Genomic DNA, 19113 nt, shown 5'->3' on the forward strand with positions numbered 1-19113 from the left:
CAGGTTAGAGTGTAATGTCCCATTGAACTGTCCTTAGTGCTCTGCTACTTAATTAATTTATTTTTAGCAAAGATTTGGAGAGGGGCAACTGGGTGGCTCAGTGGATTGAGAGCCAGACCTAGAGACAGAATGTCCTCAGTTCAAATCTGACCTCAGATACTTCCTAGCTGTGTGACCCCGGGCAAGTCACTTAATTCCAATTATTTCCCCCTCAGTATTCTTCTGCTTTGGAGCCAATTCACAGTATTGATTCTAAGACAAAAGGTAAGAGGGTTTTATTTTTTTTAAGATTTGGATAAAGTCATAGATGTCATTATCAGACTGGCAAATGACATAAAACTTAGAGGCAAAGCTATCACAGTGGGTGACAGAGCTAGGGTAAAAAATATTTTTACAGGTTGAAACTAAGGAAACAAAATTTAACAGAAATAGATACAGTATAAAGTCTTAAACATGAATTTAAAAAAATCAAATTCCCAAGTCAAAGGATGGAGGGGTATGCATAAAAGAAGATATTTTAGTCTGCCTGAAACAGATCTAGGATTTTTAGTGCATTCATTATATGCTCCATGTAAATTTGTATAATATGACACCCTTCCAAAAATTAAAGCAATAACTGGCTTAATGTAATGTAATGTAATGAATGAATAATATATACTAAGTACTTCCTATGTTCCATGTACTGTGCCAGTCCCAAAGGGTAGTAAAAGGATCAATGGATAAAGTTGGTGAGAGTCCAATTTTAGCTTAATGTTGGGAAAAAACTTCCTAACAATTTAAGCTATCCAAAAGTGAAATGGATTGATTTAAGAAATGGATTCCCTTTCAATGGAGTTGAGCACATGTTCCATGATTACCTGTTAGAAATATTGAAGAGGGAGTTCTTCAATTAAGAAATATATACTTGGTAGATTGAATCTAGTTTCTGTGACTTGCCAGTTCTAAATTTTCCTGATGGGAGAACCCTGGTAAGATCAAAACACTTCAAATATAAACATCCCACAAAATAAGCACATAGTGGAAAGAACTTTGAATCAGAGGGCCTGTGTTCCAAATGTGATGCTGGTACCTCCTATCTGTGTAACCTTAGTCAAACTGTTTTTTCTCCCTGGGCCTCAGTTTCCTCACTTACAAATTAAAGGAATTGTACCAATTAAGGCCAGAAGATAATTTGATGCTTTAAGTCCTATTCTACAAGCACAGAACAGGAATTCAGGACCTGGGAAGTTTCCAACCTTGGGAGAGTTCCAAAGGGTAAGGTCAAAATTAAGCTCTGATAAAGGCTATCACTCCACCAAGATACTCAACATACAACATGTAGAATGATTCTTTAGGTCAGGGGTCGGCAACGTATGGCTCTCGAGCCATATCTGGCTCTTTTGAGGGCCAGCTATGGCTCTTTCTGCAGGAGCCATAAAGTCAATTTTTTTTCAGGCGCTGTTACAGGAGCGCACTGTGAGCACTGTACGGCTCTCACGAAATTACATTTTAAAAAATGTGGCGTTTATGGCTCTCACGGCCAAAAAGGTTGCTGACCCCTGTTTTAGGACAATGTGTGGATGATAGTTAACTAGTCAGCCAACAAACATTTATTAAGTCTTAATATTGGCCAGACACTATTCTAAGTGCCAGGGACACAGAAATGCAAGACAGTCTTTGCTCTAATGGGAGATGCAAAATGCAAACAACTATGAATTTACAAGATAAAAACTGGATAAGCGAAAGATAATTAACATAAGGAGGCATTAGTATTAGAGGGAATTGGGAACAATTTCATGCAGAAGGTGGGATTTTAGCTGGGACTCAAAGGAATCTAGGAAGCCAGGAGGCAGAAATGAGGAGGGAGAGCCTAGGCACAGAGGACATTCAAGGAAAATTCTGGGAGCTGAGCGACAAAATATCTTGTTTATGGAACAAAAAGGTCAGTGTTGCTGGATCGAAGAGTATGTGGAAAGGAGTAAGATTAGTACCTGTTAAAAAATGAATGGCCCACCCACACAATCCTCTCAAACCTGATTTTTGATGTAGGAATTAGATCTGAAAGGAGCTTAAGAGGACATCTAGTCCATTTCCCCCATCTTACATATAAGAAAATTAAAGCTCTGAAAGGTTAACTGAATTCCCCAAAGTCACATAGCCATAATTCACATAGTGAAGATTTGGATGCCTGGGTCCTGTAACTCCACAACTCTTTTTACTATACCAATACTGTTTTCCTTTGGGTTTAGAGCTTTTTGATTTAAAATATGCTTTCAGTCAGTCTTGACAATTGGATTCATCATTTCAGAGAGTGACTCCTGATTTCCCTATCTCCTTTCTTCCATTCCCTTTGCTTTCATTTTCAAAGTTAGCAGATCCTACAAACTTTATTTTAGCAACTAGATCATAAGTTCCTTGAGGACAGTGACTTTGACTTCTCCCAACTTTTTATCTACCCAAGTACCTAGCTCAGGTGTCTACACCCAGTCTAGATTTAAACAATACTTTAAAGAACTTAGAGTCAAGCCCAGAAACCAGGCCACCTGACTCATAGTGCTTTTACTACTGCGCAAGAAAACTATTGCCTTATCTCTGAGATGAGAGCAAAGTATCACAAACAACAACCTCTCAAACTTGTTCATTTACATTGCAGAAAGATGGTAGTAAGAAATTACTACTTGCACACAGTAAAGTACTAGAGAAATATTTGTTGGATGAATGAATGAATATGAACTCTACTTTGGGTGAAGGTAAGTAAACAATGTGGAATTTCTGCATATACATTGATGGTAGAGTGAATGGTGGAGGAATGAAGGTGGAGGTATTTGACTGAAGATGTTGGCTACTTTGGCAGGGAAAAACAAACCAGAAATTTCCTCTGCCTATTCCCAAATGTATCTCAGAGAAGAAGCAATTTACTTCCATTTTACTAATTTAATTTGTTTCTAAGACCTGTGAATAGGAAAAATATGGTCCTTGTCTTGCAGGAACTTTCAATGACCCTTATCTCATTTTCCCTATCAGTAATAACATTCCACCTCAGACCTTGCAAGTATTTTCTAGATGTCTTCATCACATAATATTGCATATTAGACTTCTGTATATTTGCCTTATTCCTTTTCTAGACTATAAGTTTTAGGAAGGCAGAAATTCTGTCTAACCTATACTTTGTATCTCCATCAGTACTAAGCACTTTGCTCTCTATATATGCAAATACTCAAATGGATCCATTATCTCATCAACTCCATCACAACTCATGCATGCACACTTGTCTTGTACTTTTTTTTTTAAATTTAAACCCTTTCCTTCCATCTTGGAGTCAATACTGTGTATTGGCTCCAAGGCAGAAGAGTGGTAAGGGCTAGGCAATGGGGGTCAAGTGACTTGCCCAGGGTCACACAGCTAGGTAGTGTCTGAGGTCAGATTTGAACCTAGGACCTCCCGTCTCTAGGTGTCTTGTACTTTTTATCCATGTCCTTCCATACATTTTCCAGAAGGAGTCTCCTCAGTGTGCTGTATGACTTCCTCACTTTCTTCTGACACCTTGAGGCAACCAGTGGAGCACTCTGGCTGTCCCCCTGACATTTCTCAAATTAAATGTCCCATAGGCATCTCAAAAGCAATATCTGAAACAGATCGCATTATCTCTAACACTCTCCCATCTTCCCAATTTGCAAGGCAGAGGGTGTGGTACATGGTAATCAATTAATAAATGCTTAAAGGCTGATTTGTCTGATTGACTGTGTGACCAGCACATCTTCTCTTCCTATTATATCATTCCTTCACACTCTCTAGGGAACCATCATCCTTACAGCTCACATATTTGGGATTATCATTGACTCTTCACTCTGAATTTCATTACATATCCAATCCATTGCCTAAACTTCTCTCTTCTACATTCACAAGATCTCTCTTTTGTCTTCCCTTCTCTCACCTTTCTTTCCATTCACAGAGTCACTACTCTAGTGCAGGAGCTTAATACCTCTTTCCTAGAAATTGCAATAGCTTTCTAACTAGTGTTCCTGCCTCAAGTCTCTCACCACTTGAATTCATCTACTCGGCTATTCTAACCAAGTCATCTCAAGGCTCAGAGAGCTCCAGTAGCTTCCTATTACCCCCAAGATCAAGTACATGTTCCTCTATTTGTTACTTAAAACTGCGCAGATTGTCTCCTTCCTACCTTTCTGTTTCCATGTATCTTTCTTCCCTCCACACATTCTTGTGATCTAGTGATACTGTCCTGCTTGCTGTTTCTCAAATATGGATCTCCATTTCCCATCTCCATGCCTTTTCACTGGTTCTCTCATTCCTGGAATACTCTGTCTTCTCACCTGTACCTCTTGGTTTTTCCAACTCATCTCAAGTCTCATCTTCTTTAGGAGTCTTCTTCTAACCATCCCAGCTGCTAGTGCCTTCCTCTATGATCATCTTCCATCTACTGTGTATATTCCTTAGATGTATCTAGTTATTTATATGGGATTTCCCTTCTCAGAATGTATGCTTTTGGATGGAAGCAACTGTATTTGTATTTATATTAGCAAGACTTAGCACAGTGCCTGGCATGTAGTAAGTAATCAATGAGTGCATATCAACTGACTGAATGACCACACGATTTAACCTATCTTCTCCTCCTATCATATATAATTCCTTAATGACATCTTATACTACTTTTCTTCTTCAAAGTTTCTCATGGCACACATGTTACAGCCTGCTCATACCAAATATATGCTTTTCCATTTCCCTTGATGTGATACTCATTTTTATTTTTTCAGAAACTGTTGTATATCACATTTTGCCACCACATCATTGCATGTAGAAGCCACTTGATAAATATGGATTGCATTGAAGGAGACAATTCAACAACCATTTATTTACAAAGCACATAATAATAGGTACTTACTTAGAAAGATTCAAACATAGAGATCATATGAAACAGATACAATGAGATGATTGCATCGTGGAAAATATACTGGATTTGGAGTCATGAGAACCGAGTTTGAACCTTGGCTGTGTTATTGTGTCATTCTTTAACCTATCTGAGCATTAATTTTCTCATTTGTAAAATGGAAGGGTTGGACTCATTGACCTCTAAGTTCTCCTCTGGCTCTAAAGCTATGATCTGATGGTCCTACTCCTTACTGCATGTGTTACCATGGGCAAGTCATTTCTCTTTTAGGCCACAGTTTTTTCACCTACAAAATGAAGGAGTTAGAGTAGAAGACATTTAATGCCTTTTTCACTTAGAAAACTATGACTCTTAAGTTTGTGGATGCAATGTGAAATGCATCAATAAGATAAGTTTTTATTATATTATATTAATTGTATTATATTACTTAGGGTTTTCTTTCTTTTCTGGAATGATTTGTCATTTCCTTCTCCAAGTCATTCTCCTTGTAAGGAAACTGAGGCAAACAGGATTAAGCAAATTGCCCAGGGTCTCATAGCTAGGAAACATTTGAGGCCAGATGTGAAATCAGGTCTTCCTGTCCATAAGCCCAGCACTCTTTCCCTTGTGCCACCTAGCAACCTTTATTTGTTGCATAAAATTATTATTGTTTGGACTGAACTATGATTTCATTGAGACAGAGAATTTGGGGCAGAAGAAGTAGTTCCCTCTGCTGATGCAGGACAGTTATTTGTCTGTAATGTCTTACATTAGAGAGCAGCCTAGAAATCTGAGAGGTTAGGTGACTTACTCAGGGCAACTCCAGGGGTAGGTTTCAGAGACAAGACTTGAACCTAGATCTTCCAGGTTCTGAGGCTGGCTCTCCATTCACTGATCATCACATCACCATCATCACCACCATCATAATCATCATTTAAATAAATACCTAAATACATTAGGAATGTTATAAAATTTAAAGAAGATATAAATCAGTATGAGCAATAATTGCTGAGAAAGTCCTCTTGGAAATTTTAGCAGCTCTTTTTGTGGTGGCAAAAAACTGGAAATTGGATGCTTGTCATTTGGATAATGGCTAAACAAATTATGACATATAAACATTTTTAAGAAATAATGTTTTTCAAATATACAGAGAACTGAGCCAAATTTACAAAAATGAGAGCCATTCTCCAGTTGACAAGTGGTCAAAGGATATAAAGAGGAAGTGTTCAGAAGACAAAACAAAAGCTATCTAGTCAACTGAAAAAAAAGATTCTAAATTGCTACAGATTAGAGAGATGTTAATTAAAGCAACCTGCAAATTAAAAATGTGATACCTTGTTCACAAATATTTATAGCTGCGCTCTTTGTGGTGGCAAAAAATTGGAAAATGAAGGAATGTCCTTTAATTGGGGAGTGGCTAAACAAATTGTGATATCTGCTGGTGAGGGAATACTATTGTGCTGAAAGGAATAATGAACTGGAAGAATTCCATGTGAACTGGAAAGACCTCCAGGAATTGATGCAGAGTGAAAGGAGCAGAGCCAGAAGAATATTATACACAGAGACTGATACACTGTGGCACAATTGAATATAATGGACTTCTCTACTAGCAGCAATGCAAGGATCCAGAACAATTATGAGGGACTTATGAGAAAGAAAGCTATCTACATTCAGAGGAAGAAATGTGGGAGTAGAAACACAGAAGAAAAGCAATTGCTTGAACACATGGGTTGATGGGGATATGATTGGGGATGTAGACTCTAAACACTCACCCTAGTGAAACTATCAACAAAATGGAAATAGGTCTTGATCAATGATACATGTAAATCCCAGTGGAATTATGCTTGGCTACAGGGTTGAGGGAGGTCTGGGGGAGAGGGAAAGAACATGAATTGTGTAACCATGGGAAAATAGTCTAAATAAAAAATATATATAAAACTAATATAAAAAAGATATTTACAACATGGAAAAATTAGCCTTCTGTGAAAATAAACATTTCTAAGTTAAAAAAATAAGATGTGATACCACCTCAAACTCACTGGACTGGGTAACATGACAGAAAAAGAAAATTACAAATTTTGGAGAGGATTTGGGAAAATGGAGATACTAATGTACTTTTGCTTGAATTGCAAACTGGTCTGATCATTTTGGAGACCAATTTGGTACTATGTCCACATCCTTTGATCCAGCAATACTATTACTAAGTTTGTATCTCAAAGAGATAAAAGAAAAATGGAAAGGACTTAATTGTACAAAAATATTTTCAGTAGCTCTTTTTGTGGTGATGTGAATTGAAATTGTGGTAAATGACTGTGATGAAATACTATTGGCTTTAAGAAATGAGCAGGATAGTTTTGAAAAAATCTGGAAAGATATGAACTCATGCAAAATGAAGTGAGCCGAGTCAGGAGAACATTTTCCACATTGACAGCAATATTTCAATGATGATCAACTGTAAAAACCTTAGCTACTCTGATCAAGACAATGATCCAAGACAAATCCAAAGGACTCATGTTGAAAATACTCATCTCCTCAGAGGAAACTGATGAAATCTGAGTGCATATTGAAACATACTTTTTAAACTTTTAAAAATATTATTGTTTTGTATGTATGTGTGTTTTCTTTTTCAACATTGGTAATATGTAAATATGTTTTGCATAACAACACATATAATTTATGTCATATTGCTTACTTTCTCACATGGTAGGTGAGGAACTGAAGGGAAAGAAATTATTTGGGACTCAAATTTTTTATGAATTTTAATTTTTTAAAAATGTAATTGTGAGCTATCTAAAAATAGATCAAAATATATTTTAAGGAGGAGGTTCTGGGTTAGGATGGTGGCAGAGTAAAAAACAGCTGCTTGACCTCTCTTAACCCATGCATATAGAACGCCTCAAGAAGACATAAAAACAAATCCAGACGAACAAAGGGATCCCACCACAGGGTGCAGCATTGAAGGTACGTGGAATCGGGGCACTTCCATGCTATAAAGGGTTGAAATAGCTCTCACTAAAATGCAAGCTAAGCAATCCCCTCCCCACCCACACCACCGACAGTGCCAAAGCCAGCTCAAAAGAGTTAGAGCAAGTTTGGGGCACCCATTAAGTCATTGGCAGCTACCTGTGGTCACCAGGGCCTGCTCCTGAGAGCAGCAAGACTTAAGACCCCAAGAGGCTAAAGAACACGCAGACTTTGAACACAGACCCTGAGCTCAGGCGTGGACATGGATCCTGAGCACAGGTGCAGACCTTGAATGGGGACCCAGTGCAGAGGGCTGAATGACTGTGGAAGCACTGTCCTGAGACTGTTAAAGGAGCTTTAGGCAGAAGAAGAAGCAAGGGGACCACCAGGAGGCTTGACCATGAGAACAACTAGACCTGAGACCTCAGGAGCCTAATGAGCACAGATAGACCCTGGGCATGAGGATAAAGCTGAGAGGGCGCTGGTCTAAAAATGGCAAGCCAGAATAAGGAACCCCAGAAGAGAAAGATCAAGAAGAAACCTTTAACATTCTACAACCTTTACACAGAAAAAATCCAGACAACAGAGCAAACAGCAGAGGAGAACAAACAAGTAACCATATCCAAACCTTCCCAAAAATATTAAAACGGGTCACAAAGTCTTGAAGAGTTCAAATCCGAGATTATGAGAAAGATGGAAGAGATCTGGCAAGAAAATAACAGTTTAAAAGGCAGAATTTCGCAATTGGAAAGTGAAGCAAGTAAATTGAAGACCAGAAATGACCAGATTGAAAAGGAAAACCAGTCTCTAAAAACTAGAATTGGGAAATTCTAAAAAGATGCCCCCAAATCAAAATAATTGATAAGCAAATTGGAGTCCAAAATCAAACAGCTGGAAAACAGGATAGACCAAATTCAAAAGGAAAATCAAAACTTATAGCAGAAAACCAGTCTCTAAAGACAAGAATTGGGCAAGTAGAAGCCAATGATCTCTCAAGAGAGCAAGAACAAATAAAACAAAGTCAAAAGACTGATAAAATAGAAGGAAAAATGAAATATCTCAATGAGAAATTGACAGAACAAGAAAACAGGTTTAGAACAGACAATTTGAAAATTATTGGTCTTCCTGAAAAAGCAGAAATTAATAGAAATTTGGACTCCATACTAAAAGAGATTATTCAGCAAAACTGCCCTAAAGTTCTACAACAAGAGGGCAATATAGGCATTGAAAGGATCCATAGATCACCCTCTAGCGACTAGACCCTGAAAAGACAACCCCCAGGAGCTGAGCAATCCCCTCCCCACCCACACCACCGACAGTGCCAAAGCCAGCTCAAATAGCCAAATTCAAGAGCTTCCAAGTAAAAGAAAAATATTTTACAAGAAGCCAGAAAGAGACAATTCAGATATCAAGGAGCACCAATCAGGATCACACAGGACCTGGCAGCCTCCATACTACAAGATCACAAGGCTTGGAATATGATATTCAGAAAGGCAAGAGAACTGGGTCTACAACCAAGGATCATCAAAACTGACTATATACTTCCAGGGGAAAGTATGGGCATTCAACAAGATAGAAGATTTCCAAGTATTTGCACAGAAAAGACCAGGACTAAATGGAAAGTTTGATATCCAACCACAAAATCAAGAGAAACATGAAAAGGTAAATAAGAAACAGAGGCGAAAGAAAGCTCTTATTTTTAAATTTGCTTCTTTAAGGGCTTCAATGAGATCTAATTATTTGTATTCCTATGTGGAGAAATGTTATGTGTAATTCTCTGTAGTGAACTCTATTCACTATTATAGTAATTAGAAGAATTATTCATAGGGAGAGGTTGGAATACTAAATGGTCTCAGATGGTATGGAGGGTGGGAAAGAGGCAGGTGAATAGTAGAGGACACCAAGAGAAACTTAAGGAATAAGAAAAATAAGATATTCTGTTACACACAAAGAGGGTGTGGGAAGGGGAAGGGATGAAAACTATTATAAGAAGGAGAGGAAGAGAGCATTAAGAGATAATATTTAAACCTTACTCTCAGTGTAATTAACCCTGAGAGGGAAGAGTAGCTATATTCATTGGGATATAAAACTCTATCTAACCCTACTGAGAAAGTCAGAAGGTATAAACCAAGGGGAGCAGGGGAGTGGAGAGGTCAAAAAAGGGAGGAAAGAAGAAGGGGGAGGGAATTCATTAGCCCCCCCAAATATATATATATATATTTAATAGAAGAAATAATGAAGAGGACAATTTTGTAGAAATCTTTAAAGACTCATATGAACTGATCAATAGTAAAATAAGCAGAGCCAGGAGGACAATTTATCCAATAATAATAATAATATCGTAAAACAATCAAGTTTGAAAATCCTTAAAACTCTAATCAATGCAATAGCTAAACACAATTGCAGAAAGCAGATGAAGAAACATATTACCTGCTTCCTGACAGAGGTGATGAACTCCAGGTACAGACTGAATCATATTTTTTCTGAATTTGACCAATGTAGGACTTTGCTTTGCTTGACTATACATACTTGTTGCAAAATTTTCTTTTTAAATGGGGACAAATGAGATGTTTGAGAGAGAGAAAATAGATTTGTATTCATTGAAAAAATAAATTGAATATAAAAAAATAAAAGCATCCCAGAGGAAATGGGATTTGGTCCTTTAAAAATGGTCAGGATTTGAATGGGAAAGAAATCATTCCAGAGAAGAAGAACGGTATAGGCATAACATTGGAGACAGGAAGAAGTATGTTCTCTTTGGGAAGCAGTGAAGAACAGTGGTTGAATTGAAGCTAATTGCTGGGAATTAGTTAGAAATGGGATTATAAAGGTAGGCAGGCTGGAGCTAGACTAGCTTGGGGATCTTTGAATGCTTGGCAGAGGAGTTTGGGGAAAAATTGAAGGGTCATGTTACTATGTATTATCTGTGAACAAGGATTCCTTGAGCATAGTAGGTATTCAAAAATATTTGCTGAACATTTGAATGTTGTAAGGGCATTGGATTTAACTCAAGAAATGTGTGATAAATGACTCAAGGTGATTTTGGAAAGCTTGCTCTCAGCTTTAGGAGCTCCAGGCAGCCAATCCAGCTTTGACCTGAGAGTTTATATGCCTCTGTGCATGTGTATGTTTAATGACACTTTGGGAACAGGTAATTTGGAGAGGATGATGCTGAGAAGCGGGCCAGCACATAAAAATAGATGGATTTCCTCATTGAAATGGCCCCTAGTAATATTTTCCCTGTGTAGTATAATGATTAAAACTCATAAATTTCAATTTATCATGAATGGAGCAAATGGTTAGGTCAGGGAACATTAATACTGCTACAGATCTAGGGCATGGCACACATCTTAGGGCACTTTGCATGGTAGCATTTAGACATTTTGCTTGCTCATAGAGTCACTACAGCAGGGGAACAAACAAATGTTCTTACCAGTCTTTAGACAGGGGCCAGTATGCAGAACTCTGGGGGCATTTCCCCCACCCCAGAATTTAGAGAACTAATACAAACTATTGTTATCATGGCTAATGCACAGATTAAACCCTTGTCTTTGGCACAACTATGCCCTGTGAGGAAAGTCTGTTCAGTATGGAGAGGAAGTAGGGGGTGGTGTTGGAAAAGAAAATATGAAGCAATTATCCAATCAAGAATTTCCTAATCACCTACAACTGGTCTAGGCTTAAGGTCAGTGCTGTGAGGAAGGAAAATAGGAGTTTACCATCGAGGAGCTTATAATCTAACACATCTGCAATATAAAATAGTTCAGTGTAGAAGGGTATAATTCAGACTATAAATGCTAAAGAAATTCAGGGAATGGAGAGGTCATAGGATCATAGATTTAGAGCAAGAAGGTACTTGACTCTGATATCCTTTTTTACAGATGAGAAAATGAAAGCCCAAAGAAGTTAAGTGATTTGCTAAAGGTCACACAGGTAATAAGTAACATTCTGGGATTTGAACTCAGATATTTCAACTCCTAATAGTCATAATAATAATATTAGCAAAAAGAAAAAGAAAATTTTTATAGTGTTTTCAGGTTTGCAAAGTGCTTTAGATACACGCAGACATTTGATCCTTTTAATAAACCTGTAGTGTAGGTGTAGTTATTATTATTCCATTTTTATAGGTGAGAAAACTGAGACTCAAAATCGGATAACAAATCAACATGGAATGCTTAATAGAGTATAAGAGTTAATCTGGGCTTTGAAGAAGGGTTAGGATTTGGTAGGAGGAGAGCAGATGGTGTGCATAGGTTCCCAAGGTATAGGGAACAGTATAGACAGATTCTAGAAACAGGAATGAGTATGACCCATGGTGGGGGGCATGCTGAAGATGCCCAACCTGCTTAGAGGGGAGGAGGGCATGTGCTTCTTCTCCCAGTATTATTAAATAGATCCTGTGTATATGGTGAGCAGTCAAATTAGGGAGCCTCTAGGGAAAAGTCACAAACTAACCATCTTGGGAAAGGTCAGCCTGTCCCTTTGTTGTTGCTCAGAACATGTGAGAAATTCAATAGCACTTGGCAATCAGCATCAGAGGCTTACTTGACATGTTCTGCTGAGATTTGGGGCTGATTGAATCTATTCCAACTGCATCCTCCTCCCCAGGGTCCCACATGGAAGAGCTTGACCTGGAGTCTAGGCTGTTCTCTTCGAGTTTAGAGCTGACCTCACCAGCAAGCCACTGATGAAAGAGGTGGTTGGGAAGACAGTTCCTCCCCCTACCAGTTCAGCTGAGAGACTCCCTCCCCAACTGAGTGATTGGCAGTTCAACTTGCAGCTGGGACTGAACCAAACAAAACCCATCCCAAGTAAAATGAAGCTGAGAAGCCTTAGACCAAAGCCACAGTACACACACACACACACACACACACACACACACACACACACACACACACANCAAAGCCACAACACACACACACACACACACACACACACACACACACACACACACACATACACACACACACATACACACACACACACATATACACACATATGCATATATGTGTATATGCATATTATATGTAATTTACACATATAAATAGCTCTGAGTCACAAGCCAAATTCATAATTTTAAAACCAATACCAAACTGAATGAAAAATTTAAGTTTTTGAATTTTTTTATTGATTAAGAAAAATTTCCCATGGTTCCCAAGTCATGTTCTCTCCCTCCTCTCCTCCCACTCCCCTCCCATAGCCTATGTGCAGTTCCACTGGGTTTTACATTTGTCATTGATCAAGACCTATTTCCATATTATTGATATTTGCACTGGGTGATTGTTTAGAATCTACATCCCCAAACATATCCCCTTATACCCATGTCTATGGCAGTTGTTTTTCTTTGGTGTTTCTGCTCCCACATTTCTTTCTCTGGATGTGGATAGTGTTCTTTCTCATGAGTCCCTCAGAGTTGTCCTGGATCATTGCATTACTGCTAGTAGAGAAGACCATTATGTTCAATTGTGCCATAGTGTATCAGTCTGTGTATAAGGTTCTCCTGGTTCTGCTCCTTTCATTCTGCATCAATTCCTGTTCACATGGAATTCCTCCAGTTCATTATTCCTTTCAGCACAATAGTATTCTGCCATCAACAGATACCACAATATGTTTAGCCATTCCCCAATCAAAAGGCATCTCCTCATTTTCCAATTTTTTGCCACCACAAAGAGAGCAGCTATAAATATTTTTGTACAAGTCTTTTTCCTTGTGATCTTGAATAAATAAACTGGAATGCAACCTGTTATTATTACTAATAATAACATGAATATCATGTCACTAATAATTCCAGTAATAACATTCTCAAAGTCCAGCCATCATCCACAATCTGGTAATGGGTGGATAATGCAAAAAAAAAATCAGCTAGAATAATGTATATTGTGGGTTCTGTGTGCTCTGAGACAATTGTGGTAGCTATGAAGGCCTCATAGTAATCTAGGTACCCCGGTGAGTTGGTTTCTGGAAACACCACTAATTGGGTTGGCACCCCAGTCTGTGTGATATTTCTATCTCTAAAAATCAAAGAGGCAAGTGAAGTTGTATAGGGTTACAGGCCACTATCATGGTGATCAGCTTGACACAGAAGAGTGAGTAGAGTCCCTTTTTTTCCTGGTACCACAAGCAGGCAAGATGCCCTGGAACAAATCACAAATCCCAACACCTTACTGACTGGAAATGTTTCAGTGCAGATAACATTTTAATGAAAGCAGGCAAAGTAGACACAGATATGGCATGGACTTAATGCCTATGCATCTTCATTATGGACTAGTACTATTCCATCGAAAAATTAGAAACAGATCTCACCAGCTATTTGTAATAGCTTTTTATATTGTTTTGTAAGTTTTAGTTTTAATGTCAAACATACTTCGAGATACAGATGACATAGCAACATATTGCTGACCCATGAAAGGCCAATATTAAAAAAAAACTACATTCCTTCACTTAGATAATGAAATAGAGTAGTTACTCTAATCTGAAAAGAGAAACTTAATGAAACAGAAGACAAAAACAATCCAAGTCTTGAATGATTTTAAAAAGGAGATGGGTATGCTTAGATTGGAATTCCAAACAGCCCTTTTTTAATTTGATGGCATGACCTCCAACTAGCAGACCAATTCTATCAAGACTGAGTACTTTTAAAAATTCTCATTTTTTAGAACCACTATGAATGACACATTCTCCTACTGTATTTGACAGAAAGCATGAAAACATCTAAGGCCTGTGCATAATAGCATATATGCTGGCTATTGCTACAGAAAGATCCTCATAAGAAAAGTCTCCTATCAAGGAATACCCCAAAGGGCTCTTGTCAAGTGTCATTAAAGTAGAAATAAATGAGATAGCTATTGAAAATTTGTAGCAAGGTCCTAGAAGATTGTCCTAATATCTATTAGAACATGCAAGAGAAAATTTTAATGCTCTATTGCTCCTGTAAAGGCAACAAAAAACAAATATGCAGAAAGGAATCCGGAAAATAAAAGCATATCAGATATTCCCAATTTCCTTAGCCAGTAACTAAAGGTTAATCCAATTCTAGGCTTCAAAGCAGCTCAAAAGCAAAACAAACACTTCAACATCAAACAGAACCTCCATAAGATCTTTTAAAGTTCTGAGAAGCAAAGAAATCAGAGGTGAGAAAGTATTCTGGAAGAAGGAAGAAATGAGATATGTGATCACATGTGTGCTTGTAAGGAGTTCACCACAACAAAAACTCAACTTGGATCAAACAGCAAACAGAAAGCTTGCTCTCTACATTCAACAAACATCAGAAGGAGAAGAACATCATTAAGAGAAATGGCTAACATTACCTTCTTTGAAATCTTTCATTGACTTACTGATGACAAAATTCCATAGCACAAATACAGATCTTAAAAATTTTCAGAAAACTCAATGAATAAACTGTGCCAAAGCCAGATTATTATCACAGGCTAAAATGTTGCCCACATGAGTTATGTCCTCTTGGGTATAACATTCATTGATCCATGAGAAGACCAACATTTTAAATTTTAATTTGGGATCCCAAATACTCACAATATTCAAGTTATATTGAATTAAAAGCTCACAAGGAGATAGAAACTATGAAGGAACGGAATGGGAGTATATAGCATCCTTATTGTCTTGTCTAATACAGGAGTGTTTTGGATGAGTTTACATTGTAATGCTACAAAAAGCAGTTATTTTATCCACCTGTGCATTTGTCTTATCCACTTATCCTAACACTGTTTCAATATGAACTTCACAGGAAAAGATGATAAAGAAATAACAAAAACAACAATAATGCTGATGGTAAGAACAACAACAATAATTATTATCATTTAATAATACTGTATAATGAGAGGCAACATTGTACAATGACTAGAGAGCCTGCCACTGAGTCTGTGATCCTGGATAAGCCACTGAATGTCTCAGCACTCCATTCAGATCTTCAAAACTAGGCTACAAAACATGTGCCAATCTGCAGTGAGAAAGACAGTTTTAAAAAAGAGTTTTCCCTATAAGATTTGGTCAAATAAGAATTTTCATTTCTTTTTTTTTATTCAAAGATATTTTTTTCCCAATTACATGGAATAATAATTTTCAACATGTTTTCCAAAATTACAATATCCAAACCATCTTCTTCCCTCACTTCCCTCTCCCTACTGGGAGATGGTAAGCAATTTGATCTGGCCCTTACATGTATTATTATGCAAAACACACTTTCCTTTGGTTGTTGTTGTAGGAGCACACTCATTCAAAACCAAAACCCCCAAACAAAACTGTAAGTACACAGATTGTGTAAAATAGCATGCTATTTTAATCTACAGCCATGCAACTCCAACAGTTCTTTCTCTGGAGGTGGATAGCATTCCCTGGCATAAGTTTACAATTTTCATTTCTATAGTATGTTTTAAGACGGACAAAACGGCTTTCCTCATAACAAACCTGTGAGGTAGATAACACGAGCATTATTAGTCCCACTTCACAGATGTGGAGACTGAGGCTAAGATTAAATTTACTCTCAAAAAATATATTTGGAAAAGTTGCTAGAGCTAGAAAAATGGGGTTTAAATACTGACTCTTAAACTTACTGCTTATTTTATCTTAGTCAAACTTGGTGGTCATAGTTTTTCTCATCTTTAAAATAAGGGGTGTTTGTTTTAAATTCAGGGAAATGTATAGCAGACTCCCTATGGACATGTGGGAGACTTTGAAACTACATTTCCCATGATTCCTCATGGCAAACAGGAAGTATGATGATGTAAGAGAGGGGATAAGTCTCCTGGGTCAGGAGGAAGTCGCCCTCTTAGCTACCAGGCGCGGGGAGATATGAAAGGTAAAAATGGCTGAGGCAATGTGAATTCTTACAGGCTCGTGGTCTAATGATTTTATCCCTATCAGCATGGCCTTAATTAAACTACTAATTTCTCTTATTATATCAGTCTTTATCATTTTTAATCTTAACATTGATTGTACCTCTATGGTTCTTTTCAGCTCTATAATCTAGGATTTCTGCCCCTCATGCAATAGACGACAGCCCTGACTTATTTCCCTGAAACAGATGAATGTTCAGCTTGGTTAGAGGCTCTGGATATGGTAGGCATGATGGCTGATGACCAACTTCCAGAGCCACATGATGGCACACTGAAGGCAGAGATCATCTTTTATCTAAATATTTTATACCTTTAGTTCACCAAACACAGTAAGCACTTAATAAATGCTTAACTCTGTTCTATGGTACTATATCAAACTGGCTATGGCCATCTTTCCCTTTCACCAGTGTTGTAGGCTAGGCTAGAGCCAGGTTCATAGGATTTAGTGCTGAAATGGAATAGACCTTGGGATCTTCCCCAATTTTTACAGAGGGATGACTGGGGCTCGTAAAAGGGTTATGGCTAGTTTCAAGGACTCTTGAGAAGCATCTTAGCTCTTAGCCAAGAGATGAACCACATTCCCTTCACACCCAACTATTTTCAATAAGAAAAGGTTGATGGAGTTTGCAGCCAAAGTCTAGCAGAGGAAGGCAGCTGCCCTTATGATTTATTTATTTATTTTAAGAGAATAAAGCCCCATAGCACAGGAAAGCTGCAAACATGGCCTGAGTCTTTGCTGGCAGCCCCCTTCCTAAGTAGGCCATTTGCTCACGTTTCCATAAAGTCATCAACGGTACTGGAGTTTTTTTCGGTGAGCTCATCACTAAGGCCCCATTGGTTGGTAAATGGCTCCCTACTCACGGCAATTATCTTTCAACTCACACAATAAGCAGTTCTAATGGGCTCCCTAGTTCACCCCCGGAAATTGTCTTGCTGTTATAATGGTTCACAGTCATGCCATCCCAAAGAGAGTGCCAGCAGGTTTCTATGCCCAGGCCCCTTGTCCTCATCTGACACCCCTTCAAGGCTGCCTGGCAGTTTCGTGACCCAGAAAATTTACTCTCCCCTTCCTGTTCTGATGGATAGTCTAAGGCAAGTGAGGAGGAAATAAAGCTATTTGTGGCAGAGAGTGCATTTATTTGGTAAACCTGGAAACCAGTTGGGGGGAGAAGATGAGTGTTTGCTGATTGGGCCAGTCATGGGCACAACTAGAAGGTTTTCAGCTAATAATGGCTCACTATATTTGCTCTTGTTTCTGGGGGTCATAAATTTACAGAATGCTATAGCTGGAAGGGATACTGGTATGCTAGAAAGAGTTCTAGATTTGGGACCTGAAGGCTTGAGTTCAAATCCTAGTTCTCATCTTACCTATGAATAATTCACTTCAGCTCTCTGTGACTCACTTTTTCTCATTTATAAAATAAAAAAAGATTTTCCTTGATTTTCTGAGCCATGGTGCAGGAAAAAGAATCCTTATTTAAAAGCAAATCTTGGCTCTGCTATTTACCATCTATGTGCTATCGATCAGTAAACAGTTATTAAGCACCCACCATGTGCCAGAAAATGCACTAAATGAGATGCTGGAGATACAGAGACAGAAAACAAAACAGTTCCTGCCTTCAATGAGCTTACATTTGATCTATGTAGATGACATGAAAATAGAGGCATATGTGAAATGCATGCAAGGAAACCCTGAAAGTCAAGCATCGGCAGATGAGGATCTGAGGAAAGATTCACATAGAGGGTGGTGCTTGAGCTAAGTCTTAAAGGAAATAACTAAAAGCTGAATTTTTAAGGAAGTCTTAGGGATTCTAAGAGTCAGAGGAGAGGAAGAGATGGATCCCAGGCTTGGGGATCAAAGAGTTTTGTAAAGATACAGTGACAGAAGAGGTATTACCACATGTGAGAAAGTCAGAAAGTCAGTTTGACTAGCAGGTACAGTGCTAGGAGGAGAGTAATGTGTGATAAGTGAGAATAGTAGGTTGGGTCCAGGGACAAAGGGCTTTACATGGTGATAACAGTTTATATCTGATCATGGAGAAGCAAGTTACTTAACTTCTTTGGAAATGTGTTGCCTCTTCCATAAAATGAGTGTTGGATTAGAGGTAAGGATGTGGTTCCTGTCTAATGTCCTCATTTTAAGAGTGGGAAACTGAGAGCCAGAAAGGGGAATATTCTCCAAGTCACGCTCTCATTAAGTGGCAGAGATGGGGCTCAAATCCTACTGTCCTCACTCCCAGGCCAAGGTTCTTTTCCTTGTACACCTGTATTTTTATCTGTATTTTAACAGAAGACTTAGAAATATTGTGGCTAAACTCTCAGGAATGACTCTTGAATGGGACAATCTTGAGCACTGTGGTTGTTGATGTTTAGTCATTTCTGCCATGTTTGACTCTTTCGGACCCCAGCTAAGTTTTCTTGGCAAAGATATTGGAG

The sequence above is a fragment of the Gracilinanus agilis genome, chromosome 2 (assembly GCF_016433145.1).
Source record: "Gracilinanus agilis isolate LMUSP501 chromosome 2, AgileGrace, whole genome shotgun sequence".
Taxonomy (NCBI): Eukaryota; Metazoa; Chordata; class Mammalia; order Didelphimorphia; family Didelphidae; genus Gracilinanus; species Gracilinanus agilis.